This window comes from Lepisosteus oculatus, chromosome 11 (genome assembly GCF_040954835.1).
Source record: "Lepisosteus oculatus isolate fLepOcu1 chromosome 11, fLepOcu1.hap2, whole genome shotgun sequence".
Taxonomy (NCBI): domain Eukaryota; kingdom Metazoa; phylum Chordata; class Actinopteri; order Semionotiformes; family Lepisosteidae; genus Lepisosteus; species Lepisosteus oculatus.
Genome location: NC_090706.1, coordinates 1,352,111 through 1,372,862, shown reverse-complemented (window position 1 = coordinate 1,372,862; position 20,752 = coordinate 1,352,111). Strand labels below are relative to the sequence as shown.

The 20,752-nt window shown below is 45.1% G+C and overlaps 2 long non-coding RNA genes across 12 annotated transcripts; both read left to right on the top strand.

Moving 5' to 3' along the window:
• Window positions 1–700: 700 nt before the first annotated feature.
• LOC107077495 (uncharacterized) lies at window positions 701–9,987 on the top strand. Of its 11 annotated transcripts, none has more exons than XR_001478513.2 (6): window positions 701–4,713; window positions 6,043–7,102; window positions 7,373–7,518; window positions 8,115–8,430; window positions 9,030–9,260; window positions 9,731–9,987. It is a non-coding gene; the product is annotated as an uncharacterized lncRNA (long non-coding RNA). The 11 variants fall into 11 exon arrangements; XR_001478511.2 differs by having other exon boundaries at window positions 5,653–7,102; XR_001478512.2 differs by having other exon boundaries at window positions 701–4,837.
• A 5,621-nt stretch (window positions 9,988–15,608) lies between these two features.
• LOC138241698 (uncharacterized) lies at window positions 15,609–17,145 on the top strand. The gene is made up of 2 exons (XR_011190961.1): window positions 15,609–16,435; window positions 16,956–17,145. It is a non-coding gene; the product is annotated as an uncharacterized lncRNA (long non-coding RNA).
• The last annotated feature ends 3,607 nt before the right edge of the window (window positions 17,146–20,752 follow it).

Here is a 20,752-nt window from a genome sequence, read left to right as displayed (position 1 = left end):
ACCGCCCTCAGCAACCATCCACACCAGGCACCTTCCCTTGCAAAAGAGCTCGCTGTATCACCTGCAAGTACACAGCCACCACCACACTCATTCAAGGCCCCTCAGGACAATTCCGGATCACCCAGACAGCATCTTGTACCTCCAGCAACCTTATTTACTGTATCTCTTGCAGTAAATGCCCAGCCATCTACATTGGGGAAACAGGAAGGAGACTCGGAGACCGCTTCAGAGAACACGTCAGGGCTGTGAAGATTAAAGATCTCTCCAAGCCCATTGTTTCTCATTTCACCTCTGACGGCCACGACCACTCTAATCTCTCCGTCTGTGTTCTCAAAGACGGTTTTCCGAACTCATACATTAGAAAGACCACCGAAACTAAAATTATTCTGCAGCTAGGATCACACATTCTCCCTTCCCTTAACGACAGATTACTGTTCTTTTAAATTTTCTCCATTCATTGGAAGTTTCATTTCACACCTCTCTGCACCCATTCTGACTTCACACCTCTTGATTGGCCTCTCTTTCTGTCCCCTGCTCCCGCCTCTCACTCCTCCTCCCTCTCAACCTTTGTTCTCCCGCTACTTTACCTTTGCCTACTGCCCTGTCTCTCTCACACCTGAAGAAGGCTCCACGGCCGAAACGTTGTGTTCTCTTTCTTCTTTTTTTCAGCATGGAATAAACCTATTACTTGTTCGATTGAACAAGATGACCTCTCTGGTGCACGTTCACTATTTCACTTAATGTTACAACCACCTCAAAATGATTTTAATTATTTGTGGTTAAAACTGAGTTCGCTAGAAAAAATACCATTGGACTTGCATCAGACGGTCTGCAGTCAATGGATTTTTGTGAAGCACTGCAAACTTGATAGCTGTGCGCAGTAACTGCCTCTTGAGTGGTGAATGGTCAGGGACAAGGAGCAAGCAGAGAAAAAGCGTTTGTTTTTCTACATTTAATGCGACATGTTCTGACGTTGCTGAAGGCGTCAGAGAACAGATAAGGTGGAGTGTTTTCCAGTTGCCTCGGATGTGACGCGCTGTGCTAATCGGAGATGAGAGTGAATGCATTGGAAAGATATGATTTTTATCTTTCCATTGTCCCAGATGGCCAAGGACAAGAGCTTAAGTGCAAGGATGAGCTGAGTAGGCAGATATGTTTTCTTTTTAAAAAAGTGCCTACAAGTGAGTGGAAAATCACTCATTGACTGAGGTATTGATCTTACTGCTGCCTATCAATGTTAAACCAATTTTTTTTACAGTTGAGACAAAATGTGGCAGACATTTGCTGTGACTAATTTTCCCAAGTAGTTGAAGCTGATGCAGACATGAAACCTAGGTTAATCTTTGGGAAAAATAACTCTTGTCACACCAGTGAACAGAAGTCTTAATGTTATTAACTTTTTTTTAGATTAAAAAGTTTCTCTAAGAACTCAGAGCCCAACATGCTGTGTAGAGAGTGGTCAGTGCATTAAGAAAGGGTGCCTCTCGGCGGTCATCGCGTTGGAGTGACTTCGCGGGGCCTCTGAAGAGGGGTTGTACCTGAAAGCCTGAACGCAAGAAGGAAGCACACCGCTTTGCTCAGCTGTGCCAGTTGTGCCCCCTCAGACGCGCGGGGTCTCGTTTTCCTTTCACCTCTCCGCAATCCGGACACGGTTGCCGACAAGATGCTCCCGCTCTCTGTGATGTTACTGGCTTGTGCCTCCTTCCTGGCTCTCACGTCTCATTCCAGTCCTTCCCTGAAGAGCCTGAAGCTATCCGAGGTCTCCGAAAGATTTTTCAGTCTCACTGGTGTTCGCTTCCCTTTTCTTGACTCCAGGGGTCAGGGTGGAAAGGAGGATGCTTAGGGGTAGAGAGGAATATTTGTTACTTAAAAAATCCCTAATTTTTGCATCCCTGTATAGATCATAAAAAGGAGACTGCTGCTGTCTCACCCTTGTGTGCCTTTTACAAGACAAACTACAGCTTCTAAGGCATGTTGGCCATTACCAAGATGAGATTTTAAATTGATTTGTTTTGATTGCGGAGGTGAAAATCACAAGGTGATTATTTCAAATTGTTTATAAAAAAGCATGTTTTTTTTTTTTAAGCCATGTTAATGTTGCCCTCAGTTGGCTGACATGCAGGTGGGCAAGGGTTCCCTTCGATATTTTCAGTCTGGTGTGTGAGAGGCGTGATACTCGGGGCAGAACTTGGCCTGGTTTCTCCTGGCAGACTGAGTCATGATTACTCATGATGTGAGCAAGCGATTTGTGTGACTGGCTTAGTCAGGGATGCTCACAGAAATAATGAGCTGCCACCTGTTCTCAGCAAAGTGAAGATCCCCAACCCCTCCCACCCCATCAGAATTACTGGACCATCTGTAGTTCTAGGTCAGCAGGCTTTACAGCTTTGTGTCATATTCCCATCATTTCCAAGAGCTGGAAAAAAATCACAAACCTCATCTAGAAGGGGAAATATGAACCCCCTGACACCTACGAGGGCTGCTTGTGACCGCTGAAGTAGCCGAGCAGAACAAAACAGAAATTGGCAAACCAAGTTGATGAGAAGAGACTTGCTGGCTTTGTTTTGCAGCTCAGCTCCGGTTATTTTTGGCCCCTGGCAGGCCTGCTGATTTGTTTGTTGCCGTGCGTCGTTGCCAAGGTGCTTTGGAAGCTCTCTTGCCTGGAACGCGTCAGGGCTCCGCCTGTCACGACAGCGTGGAGGCAGGGGGAGGGCACGTGCTCTGGGAGACGGGGCTTGGCATTCGAACCGCCTCCCGGCGAACAGCGCGATCCAGTGTCATGTTTTCCCCGTGTGATCTGGCTTTAAGTCAACTGGAGGAAAGGTAGTACCTAGCAGAGCACTTGACGTGCTGTTCTTCGGTCCCTCCTTTCGCCAGGAACATTTTGAAGACTGGTTGGTTTGGTTAGTGAGGCGCAAAGCAGTAATTTACAACTATGTGGAGCAGGATGCTCTTGATGAGGCGCACGCTCGTCATGTTTCTCCGCAGGCTGGGGGTGGGACAGAGGCTCGCAGACGAGACAGCCTTAGTTCAGCAGCCCTGCCTTCCGAAATCGGCCTCATCCCCTCTTTTTCCTTTTGTTTGTAATGCATGAATGAAAACTGTAAAAGGTCCCTGCCAGCCGCGGGGCTGGTTGCCAAGCTGAAATTACTGGAGCCGGATCGTTGTCCTCGGCGCTGTAATTTCCCGCCTTGGGGAGGAATCGTATAGGCAGCTTTCCACGGTGCATCCAAACAAAAACAACAGGGGTGGGAATAGGGCTTTCACACCCACGGAGAGCCGCGAGCGGGGCCATACTGAGCACGCGCCCGGACTCCCCCGCCCTGCCTCTGTGCAGCCTTGCTGCCTGTTGGCGGAATCGAGCAGGATGCTGCCGTGACGTAGGGATGGATGTCCAGGTCGCCGCCTGGGGCAGATGGAAGCCCTGTAGGGTAACCCGCAGTGAGGTTTCCGCAGGGCTTTCCTCAAGGCAGGATTCTGGGGGACCCACTCCAAGAAGGCCAGGTTCTGCACGTCTGACTAAAACCTCATCCGCTGCAGAGGTTGGAAATGGCGGTAGGCTCTGAACCACATCAAGGCACTAACCGAGCATCTGGGCGTGGTATTTCCTTCGCAAGATTCCTCGGCCTACACTCACGCAGAACAGATCTGCCAGCCACAAGTGGGTTTGGATTTGGCAATAAAATTGAAACAAATGAAAACGTGCATGCAGAGTGATGAAGATACTTGTGGAGTGAAAAATGCCATCGGAGGAATGATGCTTCGACAGGATGAAAAAAGGATGGACGGAGATGAATGGGCAGTTTTAAGCGCGTGTGTTTAAGCGACAGCTCTGTAGGGCTTGCATTTTTACAACTTGTTAAATCGTCTCTCTTGCTTGAAACAGCACTGCCATCTGTTGGTGAGAGAGCAAGGCTAAAAACTTTCATTTCTCAGCTGTGGCTGGTGGAGGGCGATGTCGCTCATTGTCTCACTGCATTTATGCGGCTAGCTCCCATGCTGTGATAGTGTCTCGCTTTTATAGATAAGATCAGTTTCATACCTTGTCATATAAACAGTTTACATATCTAATCTCTTGGCTGTAAGTTAAAAACTTATCAATCCATCTTTCCATTTGTATCTGTGTAGTGTAATAACTTGCAGGGAAGCCTATGTAACTCAAGCATACTTAACTGTATTCTTTTCTTAAAAGTGACAGTCCTGCAATATTCTAGCCTAATGGGCACGTTATCTCATATTATACTGTAGCAACACTTGGAAATGTATTTTATCAGTTCCGTTTGGAGTAGCTATGAATAATGCAGAAGCAAGCACCATAACCTAAGTGATGCTTTATTGTTAGAGATTACTAGCGGCTCCCAGCTTATTTTTTACTAAGCCATGCAGGAAAAGGAGAGAAATGTCTTAAGCTTCCACTGTGATGGCCTACGTACTGTGAAATAGAACAATATCCTTTGACCCATGTTCTCTCAAACATCCTATCCCACTCTGTTCACCTGATACGTTCACCTGGCCCATATCTCTGCCGCCTCAATGTGGCGTCTTTCTTCTTCATTCTCCTCCTCCTCCTCAGGTGACCTGTGTGCATTTAAGCTGGGAACTTTCACCTGAAATGACAATCACAGCCCGTCATTTCCACACACCGTCTCCTGTAAGGCAGCCCGCTACTTTCCCAAGTACAAAGACATCATCTGGTTGCTGAATATGTCCCAGGTGATTGCAGGGCCTGAGAGTGTTGAGACTGGAGCAGGATGAGCTGATGAATTACCTCCTTCAGTCTACTCTGAGTGTCCTCAGCCTCCTAGAGCCCTTTTCCTCTGGAGTCTCAAGGCCGCAGGTGCTACAGGTCATGTCCATTGAGTTTAGAAAGCTCAGTTACCACTTTTCTGATCAGTATTTATATTTTTTGTGCACTACAGGATTCTAGCTTAGTAATGTTTCTGAAAATGTTATAAATTATTATTTTTAGTGGTGCGTTTATTTCTGTCACTTAATTGCATCTAGTTGGTGGGTGAGAGTTTCCACAACGCACTTCATAAACAATCTTCCAGCATCTTTCTGTAAAATCGAGGCACCTGGATATCTGTGGGTGGTGGCAGCCTAATGCGTAGCGCCAGCCTGAAGGCATGGAAAACCTAACTGGGTGAAAAGTATATTGGCATTTGCAGGTGAAGCACAGGAAGAACAATAATATTTTATGTTGAACTAGACAGACAAAGCACTTATTTTCCGATAAATAGTTTTCTGTCTGACGCACGACTGCTGTTTTCACGCACTGCGCTTCTGAGCAAAGGGAAGCGTTGTTCTTTTCTTTTTTGCAAGCGGTTCAGAGCGGAAACATTGAATCCTCAAAGTGGGATTTAGTGTCTTTTATGTTCAAAAACTGCGAGTGACATTGTACTGCACGCAGCTCATAAGTCACAATGTTTCCATCAGCCATTTTTTCTTCCTTAGAATCAAGCAGATTTTTGACTACCTGCTCCACAAACTCTTCTTTGTTGACATGTTTTTTTTAGTGTTCGTTTTGCAAATACAAATATGTTTTGTTTTTTTTAATTCTTAAGAACTGGGATCTCTTTGAAAAAAACATTGCTTCCTCCTCTTAATTCCGTGCTTGTCCGTTTCTCCCACTTTACTCGTCTGGCCCAGCAGGAGCCCAGTAGGACCCCCCTGCAGGCGGGATCTGGAAGCGCCACTGGAGCTCCTGCCTGTATGCAGGCTGATGGACACTGGTCTCTGGTGCAGGAGATGGAGGCCTGGGCTTCCTGCCCTGTGCATGTCGCTCGGCACCCATGTGCGCTTTCAGAGCTGTGGGCCGCCTGCTGGTACTGGGTGCTCCTTCTCTCAGTTAGGCTGAGGTCAGGGGTGATAAATAATTAGCGGACAACCTCACTTAGACTGACCCTGTCCAGCATGAAACTGACCTCGCCATTTTGTTTCCAACTCTGTGGAAAACTTGCATGTAGAAATAAGAATAAATAATTTGAGTGCAGGGGTTTCTTATTTGTTGTTATCCAGCAATCTTGATTTTTCTATACATAGACCCCAGCTGGAGCCCTCTCAAGTCTGCCGGACTCCTGACTGCCCTCAAGGATCGTCTCTTTAGCCGCTGTTTTCAGGTTTGAGCCTTAAATCCGTCCCTGGGGAACAGGACGCTTATATTCTGTACTTCAAACTCGACTCCACTGCGAGCCCAAAGGATCTCTTCAATCGTTTCACTCCCTTCCTTCCTCACTCCCCCGTCGGCTGCTCACTGGGCATCGGCAGGTGGGTTGCTACCATTTCCTTACGCCGACTTGCTGTTCCCTCGTCTCGACGTCTCAATTCGAAGTTGACCAACCTGCTCAAATAAGTGTGAAGTTCAGAAGGAGCTCCAATTTCTAACCTTCTGCTCTGGCACACAAATATCTCGCCGCCTTTGAGCTCCCATTAGCTCTCTGGAAGCTTTCAGGTCTAAAACGATCCAGTGTCTTCTCTGTAAAAGCAGGGCTTTGCACACGCTTGGCCTGTGGCAAGGAAGCAAGGGCTGGGTCCCTGGACATGACTGGCACGGGCTGCAACAGATGGCTGGAGGAGACCAAGGGGACCACTCGGCATCTCTCTGCACTGCTGTCCTGGAGCTCCAGCGCTGCAGCTTGTGGCAACAGGCGACCCCTCCTCTTCTCCCGGTGTGGGGGCAACACTCAGAGCGTAACACTGATTTCGCATGAAGGGTAGCAGTAAAAAGACACGTCCTTGAGTTTTATAAATGCCCACAGTTGCAGAGGGAGGTGTGGCGGCGACTGGCCCAGAAGTGCCACACATGGGATGGCCGTATGGTCATGCGCGTGCCCCGGCGGTCACGACGGGGGCTGGTGATTGATGCCAGGTGTCCTGCTGTCACAGCTGATTCTTCTCCAGGAATGGCTCCGGTTCAGCGTCCCCGCTGGGCGGGGGAGCCCCAGTGCTGCGGCAGCCGCTGTTGAAGTCAGCTGGCTCTCGCTTGAAACAGGTGGTGATTTAACCGCAGTCAATTACCCGTCTGGAGCGCTCCTCTCCACTGGCGGCGGCCGCGCGGCGGGAAGGTGAGAGTGGCGGAGAGCGCTCGCAGGTGTTGCGACAGGTGGGGGCCATTTTTCTTTTCTCCCCGGTCGGCTTTTACTGTACGACAGCAGGCTGCCCACCTGCGAGTGTCTTTACACGCGATCTGGAGAGTGAAATTCTCGTTTTTTTACGTGTATATCTGCATAAGTCACTTTATAGTTCACCAGCACTTCTCCGCAAGGTGAATACAAGTCTGTGTTTGTGCTAAAATTACATTTTCTTTTTTGGTTGCTTATGATTTACAGATATCTGTCAATACCGTTGTTACCCTTATAATGATAACCCTTAGGTTTCTATAGTAATGTTCCAGTCCTACATAGAAGCCTAGGTGAAGAGACGCAGTGCTTGTGTGATGGATTTGCCCCAAGAGCAGGAGTGAGGAAGTGGAAGGAAGGACTTTGAGAACCTGAGGACACATTCAGAGCTAATGTGAAGGTAGTAGCTTCACAGTTGATGAAATATTAATTAACTGATCACAATCTATCTTTACCATTATTGTATTCCACAGACAAAATAAAATGTGTAGTGTACAGCAGAAACAAAAAGGTTTCTAATATTAATCTATATTTTATAAAATACCTTTCGTGATACAAACTGAATTGATCAATTTATCAATGTATTATCATTATACTGAGTCCTCTTCATGAACTGCAAGTGTTTAGACACCTCAGTACAGCCAGGCTCATTGCTGCTTTGTCCTTTAAGACGTCTGACCCATCTGTACCCAGCACAGGGTAGTCGGGTTTCAAGATTGTGACGCTTACAGGAGGATAAGTTCAAAATGTTGTTGGAGAAGCTGTTCCTTCAAGCTACAGCTTGGGGAGTTCTTTGTGACAGTCTGGGGCTCCCGATTCAGAATGGTTGGGATGAAAAAATTGTGGCAATTCTGAGTCCCCAAGGCTGTGAATGGACAAGCTCTAACAGTACACTGTTCTGTAATGTCCACCAGATGGTGCCAGAGTTCTTTGTTGTCAGTGTCCATTTAACAAGCGCCTGAAATAAAGTCCACCCATTTATTCATTTCCGGAAAGCTGCTTATTCCTGATAAGTGTTGCAGCAAACTGGACCAGAGGAACAGGGTACAAGCTGAAATAGCACCAACACTGAAAGCATCTCAGGGAAGAAAGGAAAACAGGAGAAAACCAGAGCATCTGAAGATAACCCTTGCAACCGGACCCAGGACTCAAGAGCTGTCGCAACACTGTGCCACCTGTGCCTAAAGTCTATTTTAGATGCAATTCATGCATTCAGACTGCTTACATGAGTTTTTTAAATGAATGTGAGTGTTATACTCCAGCAGCAGACTGCTCTGCAGCCCCCTGTTCACATGTATGGCATTCTGGGCAGGTATGGAACTCATTGATTTTGCTTTTACTTAGCCACAGTTCACACCAAAGTGACTGATGACACAAGTCACTTCGGATGGTCTCTTCTGCAGATAAATTACTTTATATACATGGGGAGACTCAACCCAAATCTCTTCCCTTCTAGTGAATGAAGATCATTTTGCACCAACCAGCTCCTTCATTAATTAGTTGGCGATTAATAGGATTAACGTGATAACGCAGTGTGGGGGTGGTGCTTTAGTTCTGCAGCTGAGTGGGCTGAAAGGGCTGTGTGAAGCAGCACTGCTGGAGATGCTGGTTTGGTGCTGTAGCTCATCATTATGCAGCTGGATTTCACCCAGAAGGTCTGGGAGACGGCATGTGCAAGAAGACTCAATTCTACATTGCATAACACTGAAATTAACAGTTGTTTTGAAACTCTTAAACATTGTAAAATGAATTTAGATACTGAGCATCAGAACAGACCTATCGCTTCTAACTGCAACAGATTCACAGTTACCACAACGTTAAATATTTTTGTAACGGGCGCATTGACATTTTATTGAACAGATCGAGTCGACGCAATAGATTTTAATCAAGCTGATTAACCTATGTCATTAGAAGGGGTTAACCAATGGAGATCTGCTGTGAAACTCACAGGCTAGTGGTGTGTGGTGCTGCTGGTACCGTAGATTGTAGGATTCTGTCCTGTGTACAAGCAGCCTGAGGATGCGCCTGTATCCTGCTGGAAAGTTATCGTGTCAGAAGAAGCCGATGGGAGGTCCCAGGACTTGTTCAGAGCTGGGCTGTGTAGTCAGATTGCCGTCAGCCACGTCAAGTGGAGTTCTACAGGTACCAGACGCTCCTGTCCAGACCAGCACACGAGTTCCCCATGTGCACCTCTCTTGGTATATCATGCTGCACTAGTGCGCACTAGTGCGCCAAACTCTCTAATGTCCTTCCTGCACTGCTGATTCATCACTAAGGAGTACTTGGCTCCCCTGCTGGTGAGTCTTCCTGAGGTGACCCTTGGCACGGAGGCATGGCCCATTGTCATCCTGTTATTTGTCCTTTTTGTCTCGAAGTTCAGCAGGTTTGACATCTTAAATCACTTCATCGACTGTGCGTAAACTCGGTCAAGTAAAGAGGTGATAAGTACATTTATGCAACAATCACTTTAGGCAAGGCACTCAAGTGTACCACACTTAGTCGAGATGTCATGGTTCATTCAGCAAAACGATGCCAAAAATGTCATCCTTATATTTTAATTTGCCTAAAATCAAATTACATTTAATTGTGATTGTGATTGATATAATTCACAGGGTGACTTAACCAGGGCCTTGGCGGTTTTAGCCAAACACTGACATCGATGACTCATCGGGCACTTGCAGGCTGGCAGTGATGTCAATGAGAGACCTGCTCTCCTGTCAGCTCCGTGACGCTCGCAGTGTGGCGGAAGATGAATCATCTGACCAGCGAATTTATCAGAGGAGCACAGCTGCAGAACCCAATTCTTCCCACGCGGTCCTGGACTGGAAGCTATAAGCTGAAACTTCAATAAATGAACAATGTGAAATTGTATGTTTATGTGTTTAAAAATAACTGGCAATTCCGAGTAAAAAACGTTCCTCTAACTACATGAGAGTGTGCAGAAAGAATTACCTAAAAAACTTTCTTGTTATCCACTTCAACCTAAGCTGGGTAATTCTTAGCTGGACACAACAGGTGTTTTTAATGTTTATTGACTAATTTAATCAGGTAAATAACATTTATGCCGTCTTTACTTTGTATAGTTACTTGATCTACTTACTTTCTTCACTTCCTTAGTATACTTTCCTCATTCACTTACTGTACTTGGATATTTCCTTTCATTACTTCCTTTCCTTACTTTATGTACTTAATTTACATACTTTTTCACTTGCTTTATATGTTTACCTACTTTATATACTTAATTGTTTCACTCACTTGCTTACTTTCTTCACTTACTTTTCTTATTTTATATACTTTCTTTACAGGAACAAGTAAAGGTTTATTCCAGGCTGAAAAGAGAAGAAAGAAAACACAACGTTTCAGCTGTGGAGCCTTCACCTTCTTCTTCACACCCGAAGAAGGCTCCACAGCCAAAAAGTTGTGTTTTCTTTCTTCTCTTTTCAGCAGGAATAAACCTTTACTTGTTCCTTTGCAGCCTACGCATGCTGACGTGTTTCCCCACCTGAACTACTTTCTTTACTTCCTTATTTACTTTACTTGCTTACTATTCTTACTTAAATAACTTTACAAACTTTTCTTACTTTATTTGCCTACTTCACATACTCACTCACTTACTTAATATACTTACGTTGCTTACTCGTACTTCAGTTTACTGAAAACTTGCAATGCTCAAAACTAAGTTTCAGAGACCCTGCATGAAAATGCCCTTTTTTTTAATTCTATCAACACTGCTGTGGACTGGGTAGGGGAGGCCTGTGAAAGTGTTAAAAAGCCCTTCTTAAATTCTTCTGCTGCAGTAATGGTAGCGATCTACACCACGGCCTGCATTAGATTTATAGGAGACGCCGGCGCCGGGCACTCACTAACTGTCGCGCGTGTGTGCTGAGTGCAAGGACTAATCGCCAGCCTGTCCCACCTGTTACAGTATATGCGCTTCGAGCCTGTTATAAATCTCTCAGACGATGACAGTCAATCAGCAGCGTGCTTTGGCGGTCATTATCTGGGAGCGCTTATCTTCGCGAGCCATGCTGTGGCTGCCGTTGCTCATACTGCACAACACACAACTGCTCCCACCCATCACCTGCGATTGTCTCTATCTCCCATGCGGGGCAGTTGTTTCGCCAGGGACCCGACCAGCCTGCTGCAGAGCATCTGGACAGTGGCCCTCACACCACCACTCTTGAAAAACCTCTGCAGAGACAATTCTCGGGGCGGTGCGGTGGCTCTGCGGCTCAGGATCTGTGCCTGTGGCCGGTTTGAATCCCGCGGTCAGCAGAGGAATCCTACTTAACCCCAACTACCCCAGGGGCACCATATAAATGACCGACCCTGCCCTCTGACCCCCAGCTTCTCTCCCTGTCTGTGTGTCTCATGGAGAGCAAGCTGGGGTATGAGAAAAGACAGATTCCTCATACAAGAAATTGTATAGGGCAAATAAAGTGATCTGATCTTATTCTCCCTAGTTCTGCAGCACAGCGGTTTCCCCTTGAACTGTATCAGGTTTTACAATTCTCACCTCTGCACGCTTGACCACGCTTTAACTGTCACATACTTCATCTGAGGAGCTACAGAATTACACAGATTAAATGGATAATAAACGAGGTGTTAATCAACTAGATGAAGCACATAACCCCAAGCTCAGCGCTAGGAGTGTGATTCAGGCCCTGGTCAGGATAAGGGTTTTGATACAAAATAAGCAATTCATCTGCAGTAACGGCTGATCGTTTATTAATGTCATTCTATTAATGGTTTTTCATACGCTGAGCATCAAAGGAAGCTACTCTATGGGTGTCAGTGATTTTAGAAAATTACAGTATACTGATTTGATTTGGGATATTGATTAAATGTGTGATGCACTCCAGCGGTTTTGCCTATCACACTAAATCATCTTAACAGGGAAAGAGTTGATAGGTCTCTTCTGATGAGGTGATTTATCCCGTTGAATGTCCAGCCTGGTGCAAAATCGAGAAAGCGAATCACAAGAAGGAACCAACATCGCTGCCTTTCCATGAGAGCTCGTCCTGAGGTACACTTCTGCACGTTCATGTAACAGCACCTCCTGTGACATGAGATTGTGACAGCCAGCTCACGGATGCTCTACTTATCATGCTTGAGCCCCGTCAAACACACACGAGGGAGCTGGGATGACCTGTGTGTTCTAGGGTTCAGAGACCGGTAAACAGACACGTCTGTGCCCAGGTGCCACGACTTCCAGCACCGGCCGCACCCTGTACTAGCTTGTGATCTTCATGGTGCACCTCCTATCAGATCAGCCCTGTTGATGACGAATGTTAATCTCCAGAATTAATTTTCTTGGGTCATGTCTGTCTGATAAAATATTTGTGCTCCTGCTCCGGCTAATGAGATATCTTTCTTCATAATAGTTTTGTAAATGTATTCCACATGTAAGTGATCATCTTCTTGGCCTGCTCATTATGTATACCATTTTCCAAACCATTCAGAAATAGCACTTGCAGCCCCCAGTCTACAATGTTACTGATGTGGCTGTGTTTTGCTTCAGTGTGCTCTGTGTGTACTGTGTGGTACAGCCAAGGGACACTTCTACAGCAAAGCCAACGTCTTCTGCTATTTATTGCAGCTGTGCTCTCTATTACCCTATCAAACTCTTAATAGATTCAATAAACTGCTTGATTAGACATTTTTATTTAAAATTCTGTTCCCAAGTTAGCTGGAGGACTGTAGAAACACGAAAGCTTAACTTCTTGGCTACTTGGCTCCTTATGTTGGGTCTACTCAGACTCTACCTGTAATGCTTTTAGGATCGCATGATCGCTGGCTCTTGGCTGCTGAGAACTGGGTCTGGCCACTGCGGGAGAAAGGGACTGCCGCAGGAGAAGCACTGCAATCTTTCATTCAGGCGTGAGAAGTGGAGAAATATTTGGTGACGGACTCTGGGGAACTTGTAGTGAAGCCAGAGAAGTATTCCCCAATAAGCACATAGGGGCACGTTGCAATTAATGAGTCAATTACACTGTGACTGAAATCCACGGTGAAAGGATTACATATTGCTCACAAAACATCTGACCTTTGCTTTACACTCCTTTCTACAAATGCCTGCTTTGATATATTGATCTTTGTCTAGGAGAGCTTTCTATTTCAGCTTTATTTTTTCTTCAATTATTTTTTTAATGTGCTACAATGACAAGAATGATGGATCTAAGAGGTAACAGTGTGTATTAACTGTGAACTCTAAGTATAGTAGTTAATTGTGGGATGTCCTGTATTAACCTCCTGTTTTAGAGTAATAAAAGCTTAAAGAAAACACTGTGGTAGACAAGGAATGGCAGCCAAGTCTCTGTGTAGATCCCAGGTTCCAGTAGGTTTTATTAAACTGCAGCCTGGCTGGGCAAGAGTTCCCTTTCCTCTCGTCTTATAGGAAGAGTTTTTCAGTAATGTACAGTTTTAGTTTTGTTTAAAAAATGTTTTAAAGGGGAAAAAAAACACTTTGTTGTTGAAGTAGTTTAAAAAAAAGCTGCAGTGTACCCTCTAGATTCTGATTAGCTTCCAGTATAAATGGGCCATTTTTCTCATTTGATGTGAAATGAATGGATGTAATTTCTGTTATTTAGCTAGACTTTTATTCTGAACAAGCAAGAAAAATTAAATGCTTTAAATATATATAAACTCAGAAAACCGAGGCTTTGGGAAACAGATGCACTAGCTTCTCATAACTTTTTTAACTGAAAAACAAGATTTTGTGTCCTTTACTGTAGCTGGAAACTCATGATTTAACAGAGCAGCACATATCTCTGTTGATCATTGATATGAAACACACTGTTGTGCAAGTTCCAGACATCTTGGGCACAATTTGGTGTTTAGGTATACTGTATGCATGTTAGGAGTATCAGCAATTTACTCAAAGCCCCCACTAGTGGTTTCCACAGTGAGTCACTGATGTTACAACAGCTATTAAAAAAGACTAGTTTGGATAAATGGATGCCAAGCTTGTCAATTTAGGTCTTTAATTCAGCATTTTCACAATCAGTGACTGGAGGTAAACTGCGCTGGAGCAGCTGGTGTGAAGTGCTGTAGCTGCTGATCCATCACAGCTCCCAGTCAGGTCTAATTGACTCGTTGTCAGGGGCTCCTCTTCAGGAACATCACCCGTTCCCCTCTGCACAGCCAGCAGGCTGAACGAGCTCTTCTTGGGCTACAACACACACATCTAGCAGGATCACCTGGCAGCTTAAAGCAAAATACCTACAATCTCAGTAGAAGATCACAACAGAACTGTGTTTCTGTATTAAGGGAAAAAAACACCCTTAGTGGAAAGAGCAGAACAATGCTGCACATTTGAAATTGAATGCTTTGATTTCTATCTTTGTGTCTTTGTGTCTGCTCTCCAGCCTCCGGAGTCTCTCTCTCCTGACTCGCCCTTACCTGGCTGAAATTACAGCGTTGGTGGGTGTTGAATATGGACACAGCTAACTCATCCATTGCATCAGTGACCTCACCATTGATCCCAAATATCAGGTCTGAAAGTCTACAGCAAAGTACAGAACTAGTCCCAGGAAGCAGTTTTGAGCTGTGAACAATGTTTGGGAGAGTGTGTCTCATCTCTCTGCTGCCTCCCACTCACAGTGATCTCGAAGCAAAATTTCACTCTCTTTTGTCTCAGAGAGCACCATGCTGTGTTTCTCCAGATGTAAAATAAGCCATTTTCACATTGTGAATACTGGATTTGGTGCACATGCCAAATCAGATATAAAAACAGACAGTCCTGACCAAAGTCTTGAAATATTCCTGTGTTTCCATCTTTTAGATAGAGCAAACATCTGCAGATGGATGCTCGCTAAGAAGGAGAGCACATGGCGACTATCGGATCGGCTTAGTGAACGGCCTTGAGCTCTACCTGATTGCCAAGGTGCCCGAGAAGAAGAAGGCTCCACAGCAGAAACAATGCATTTCTTTTATTCTCTTTTCAGCATGGAATAAAGCTTTACTGGTCACAAGGTGCTGAGATGTCTACCTGCCCATTGATTGGCTCACTTGTGCTGGATGATCTTCTGTGAGCAGTCGGATGGTCACAGGCTGGGGATGGGAACCGTCATTTTCTCTTTATTTTGTCCTCCAGAAAAGGAAGAGCTGATTTAGGCGGCTGCTGTGTCCCCTCCTTGGCTCCGGCACACCGATGCAGAAGGAAGCTGAATGAGTGTGGTGACCTGGGGCTCAGGTAGGGCCCTTTAGAAGTGTGTGTGGGGGGTGGCTCTTCTCCCTGAGGTACCAGGATAAATCTGTGTGGCTTCCTCGCCTTTTCCCATGTGTTTAAAATAAGATAAGATCATTTTATTTGCCATATGCAATTTCTTGCATTAGGAATTTGTCTTTTCACATACCCCAGCTTGCTCTCCATGAGACACACAGACAGGGAGAGAAGCTGGGGGTCAGAGCGCAGGGTTACTCATTTATACAGCGCCCCTGGAGCAGTTGGGGGTTAAGGGCCTTGCTCAGGGGCCCAATGGAGTAGGATTCCTCTGCCAGCTGCAGGGTTTGAACCTGCAACCTTCCAGCCACAGGCGCAGATCCTGTGCCACAGAGCCACTGCTCCACCCTTTTACCATGCTTGCCCATTGTAAACTTTCCCAGTAAGGATAGTTTTCCTTTGCCATGAATTTTCCCGGCTTGCCTCTTACCTTGTGATAATTTCCCATTTTCATGATTTCATGGCAGTTTGCATTGCGTCCACTGCGGTTTACTGTGGTTTACTGAAGTAAAATTGACGACTGTGAAAAAGCAGCATGAAGCTAGTTGAAAATGGTCAAAGCCATTTCAGAAGAGAGCTGCAGTGCTTAAAACCTGGACAGTGAAGCAAAGCTGCTTGAATACTTTAGCAACCATGTTCACCATCCAGGTGTTAAGCAAAATGTGGTTTTGAACATACTGAATGTTTTCTGTACAAACAGCGACTTTGATATGGACAGAACTGTAAATGAAGGGAATCTGTAGTCTCTCACTCCCAGATTGAAATTAGGGTGTGTGAAGGTACGGGAAGGAGAGACAGGTGGCCCTGGCTGCCCATGGCGCTGTGCCGTGTCTGTTTCCTTCTTCAAGAAGATTGTGGGGGATCTGGGATCTGGCCTCTGCCATGACAGGAGAGAGTTCCCGCATGGCTGCTGGCCGTCTGTGTCCGGGAGAGACTCGGCCCCGACGCTCTGTGGCTGCCGGAGTCTTTGAGCACATGGCAGGGGGACAGCGAGCGTGCGGACGGGAACGTCATGTTCCAGAGGCCCACAGAGGAGTCCCCAGGAAAGGCCTTAATCCAGGATGAGTGAAAAGCTGATTAGAAAGCAGCTTAGGTAGAGATAAAATGCATTTTTATTACCCCTCCTTCCCCTTTATTAGGAATCTAAAATTGATTCACCCAGCGCTCACTCTCCTTTCTTCCCAGGCAAGGAGGGTCTGTATGGGAAAGGTCCTTCAGCAGCCTTGGGCTGAGAACCAGATCAGCTAGGATTTGCATATAAACCAATTAATACTTTTAATGAAGCATAAATGATCATTAAGCCATTAACATGACTTAATATTTACTTCTCCACACGTTACTGTATCCCTGTTGTTTAGTGTTACAATCCAGCATTTATGAATAGTTTATAAGCTTTTTACGGACTGTAAAAATCTGCATGCAACCGATCTTTATAGCGGTGTCTCCTTTGACCTCCCATTTACGATATTCACACTGTAATTTATTCTTCAGCACTTGTAGCCTGTTTATGAAGCACAGTTCTGAAGTGCATTGTGGCCCTCTCTCGTTCTATATTTCTTTGTGTAAGGTACTTTCAAGATACATAAGACCAAAGAAGATTTTTTGCTTCACAGCTCCCTGGATGGAGTGTGCTGCATGGCCAGACCTGATGAAATGATCCAGGAGCTCAGCTGATGTGACACTGTAAATCAGAGAGGTGAGGATTGAGGAGCCTGTGTACAGAAGCACAGACAGCAAGAATCCTTCAAGCTTTCCAGCCTCATGTATTGGCCTGGAGATGAATAAAGTTAAATTCCTTCTCTATTGTTTTGTTATCCTTACTGTGATTTTAAATAATGATTTCAAATAGAATTTCTTGGTTCAGTCTATTGGCTCCATCACGCTCCTCGTCAGGATGATTGAGGGAAAAGTTTTGAGTTTATTTTAAAAAGCAGATTTTGAACAACAGAAAATGTCATAGAGCAGGAAGATAATGAGAACTCAGGGCGGATTTATTGTAAATTAATTGAAACTGAAATGCAACAGGTCTCAGCTTGTTAGAATCCTTATTGTGTCTCTAAGCAACTGAAAAAAAAACTCTTTAGCTGGAACTTCTTTTATGCTTTCTTTTTTTAAATCCGCCTTCGAGATGAGAAATTACAATTTCTGTTTAATAAGTGCCTAACAGAGCTTTGGTCCACCATATGACTGTGTTTCAGGAAGAAATTAAACCCTCAATTACACTGTAATTGATGCTCAGTGTTCTCTAATTGCCAATTGAAATAAAGAGTCACAGCACCAAGGAAGAGTGTAAGGTGGTGGACAAGGTCAGCTTCTGTTCTCCCTGTGCCGGCAGAATGCCAGGCTATGGGATTCTGGCACTGGTTGGCACAGGGACTGCAGTAAGGACTGGCTTGGCAAGGGAGTCCCAGTGTGCAGAAGCCCCTTTATAAATCACAGCAATTAAAGTCCCTTCCTCACTCTATCCAGCCATGCTCTTCCAGTATGGTGTCGCCGTTAAAGGGCAGTATTGACGCAGATCCTGGTTGGGACAGGTTGTGAGCGTGGTCCCGGGTTCGAGTGAGAGCTGCTGCTCTTCCTGTTGTTTATCTTGCTGGCAGGGAGGATACCAAGCCTGCTGCCTGTGACCACGGTGCTGTACAGGCTGCTCACTCCAGTTGGTAGTTGACTTAAACATTTCTCGCTGTTTTCAACTCTTCAGCAGCTGTAGGCTTCAAGAATGGCTTCTCCAAGCAACACTCCGAAAAGCAAGTGGAATGTCTTTAACAAGGCTTCTGAAGTATTTGCTGTCCAGTCTTGTGCTATTCTTGCACAATCACCTCCAGTGTTATTGAACTGAACAACTTAGACAAGTATTGTAGGTCAACTGGCCTTCTATAGGATTGAGGTCAAGGCCAGTCAATGTGATGGATATCTGTCTCATGCTCCTCAAGCCAGCCAGGCATGACAGGCTATGAGGGAGTCTTTTATTTGATTGGGGCCAAATAGTTTGGCCAGGGAGAGCAATAACATGAGAACTAATCAGAAGAACATTTCCAATTAAGCAACATGTACCTCCAATGAGGGATTCCATTAAGCTGCTGAGAGCTCAGAGGGAATATAAATAACAGAAACTCACGTCACTGTAGTCCCCTGGACTTGGTCAGGCAAACCTGAAGACTGTGGTACATGGGATGAGCCAGGAGCCTGTGGAGTTATTAGAAGGAACATAAAAACAGGTGTCCTGACACCTGCCACTTCTATACTAATGTAAAAGCACACGTGTACTCACCGTTTGGAGGAAGATATGGAGTCGCCTGTAGCTACTTGAATCTACAAAAATGGGTGTATGGCAAGGCGACATAGAACAGATTGTATTTGTCAACAAGTACTTGTTATTATTGAGAGATGGGAATAATAAGTAAAAGTTGTCTGAAACGAAGTAGGGCTCTTGTCTGTAAGGTGAAAGGCTCTGCGCACCAAGCACCCAGCCTGCAGCAACCCAGTTTTAAACTGACAAGCGAGGGCAATGCTTCTGGAGAGTTGCTCTTCATTTAGCAACATATGTTCTGCATGTAATATATGCAAAGCTGCTTTGCATGTTTGGTGTAGAGAACAGCTTGTTTCCAATACACAACAGCCTCAACTACCTTCTCAGTTCTATCCAATATACAGTATGTACAGCTGCTAGCCCAACCTAGCCAAACTGTACAATATTTGAAGACTATTCTGATTGTGTTTTATTCTGTTCAACCTGTGTAGTTTAGAGTTTAGGGTCCTTTTTAAGGCCAGCACAGACGGTTAAAAACAAGTCCAAAAGATTTTCACCACTGCCAAATAAGTTCTGGGTATGTTGTTCGTCCGGTGGAGTCGTGGGTGCGATTAATATAAATAAAAACTATTTAAACAACTAACTTTCAGCTTATGCACATTATTATTCAATATGCATGTGACAACGATCCGAAAACATCTAATCTGATTGATGCAAATCTCTGTCTTAAATTATTCAGTAATGTTTGCTTAATGCTGCAGATTTGCTCATTCTTAACAGCGCGTTCTTAAAAAGAAAAAGATGCCCAGATCTGTGCACGCTGTTGTTAACGTACGTTAGTGGGAAGACAGAATTAAAATGTAGTCAAAGGAAGTTTTAATTGGTGCCTCGGGGAAAAAGCTTTCTCTTCATATGCAAATACAAAATCCCATCATCACGGTGAAGAAGTTGCAGTATTATTCAGGGACCGCCACAGCAGGCTGAGGAAAATCCAGCGAAAGTGGCTGGATCGCGCGCTATCTGTTTATTTATTTGGGAATAGAGGTTTGGAGTAAAAGTTTCCCCGAGGTATTTTTTTAAATTTATTTTTTTAACCACCCCCTTTGCGGCTCTTCTGACAGCTTCCCCCGTTTTCCTGGCGCCTTGTCAGGCTGCAGAGGAATGCCGCTGTCGGAGGTTTTTATATTAAATCCTGGCTGTATTGAATTCCTGTCGGCTGGTGGACAAACCGCTGGGATGCGCGATGCCAATGTGCTGGAACTTGATAAAAACGTCTATCGAACAAAAATAAAGAATAAAAATGACAAAGTGAGAAGTGAGTCACCTTGTGTGCAGAGACAATTACATAAAGTAATTACCTGCCAGTTTTCAGTTTTTTCAGCACTTTTCTTCCAATTTTCTGAAATCATTTCTCCTTTATCATGTTTAGATGTTTATGTTGTGGGGGTGGTAGGCAGTCGGGGAAGAGTACAAGCAATTTTTGTTAATCAGAATCAATAATTAAATCTGTGTGCAATATAGTGAGTAATTCATGCTGGTCAGGATATATCCTTTTAAAACAGACTCCAGTTGTGCTCCTGAGCTTTAAGCAACAATAACAATAAAGCTGTCAGAACTCAAGGTCTCAGGTGTAGTTTTTTTTATTTAAAATCCCCAGTTATTTGTGTTTTACCCAACAGATTTTAAATGGCCAGCTGTTCGTTTTTCACATTTCGTTTGCATCTGTGAACCCCACAGGCATACACAGGAGAATGAGGAAGTGTGTCCAGACCCCTCCCTCCTACTCACTCTCCTCCCGGCCAATCACCTTTCAACATGTCACAGGCTGCCTCGCCCGTATTGGAGGAGCAGTGCCAATTGCAGGAGAGACACGTATTGTAGCTCATTGACAGAACTGCTGTAGGGTTACTGTTGTGTTACTGAGAGCTGACAGCCTGGTCAATTAATCCCACCCCCCCTGGTTGCACTTGTTCAATAGTGCGCCACCTGCTGGGCAATCCCCATCACGGACTGCTAGTGACATGACTCAGGCTCGAACCTGTGACCATAGAGCCCAGGCCGTGCTCGGGCAAGCTCCTGTCATGGACGAGTGACTCAGGAAGCCCCGTGTTTTGATAATACATTGTTGAGCAATCAAACCCGGGTCAGTTGCTTGGAAGG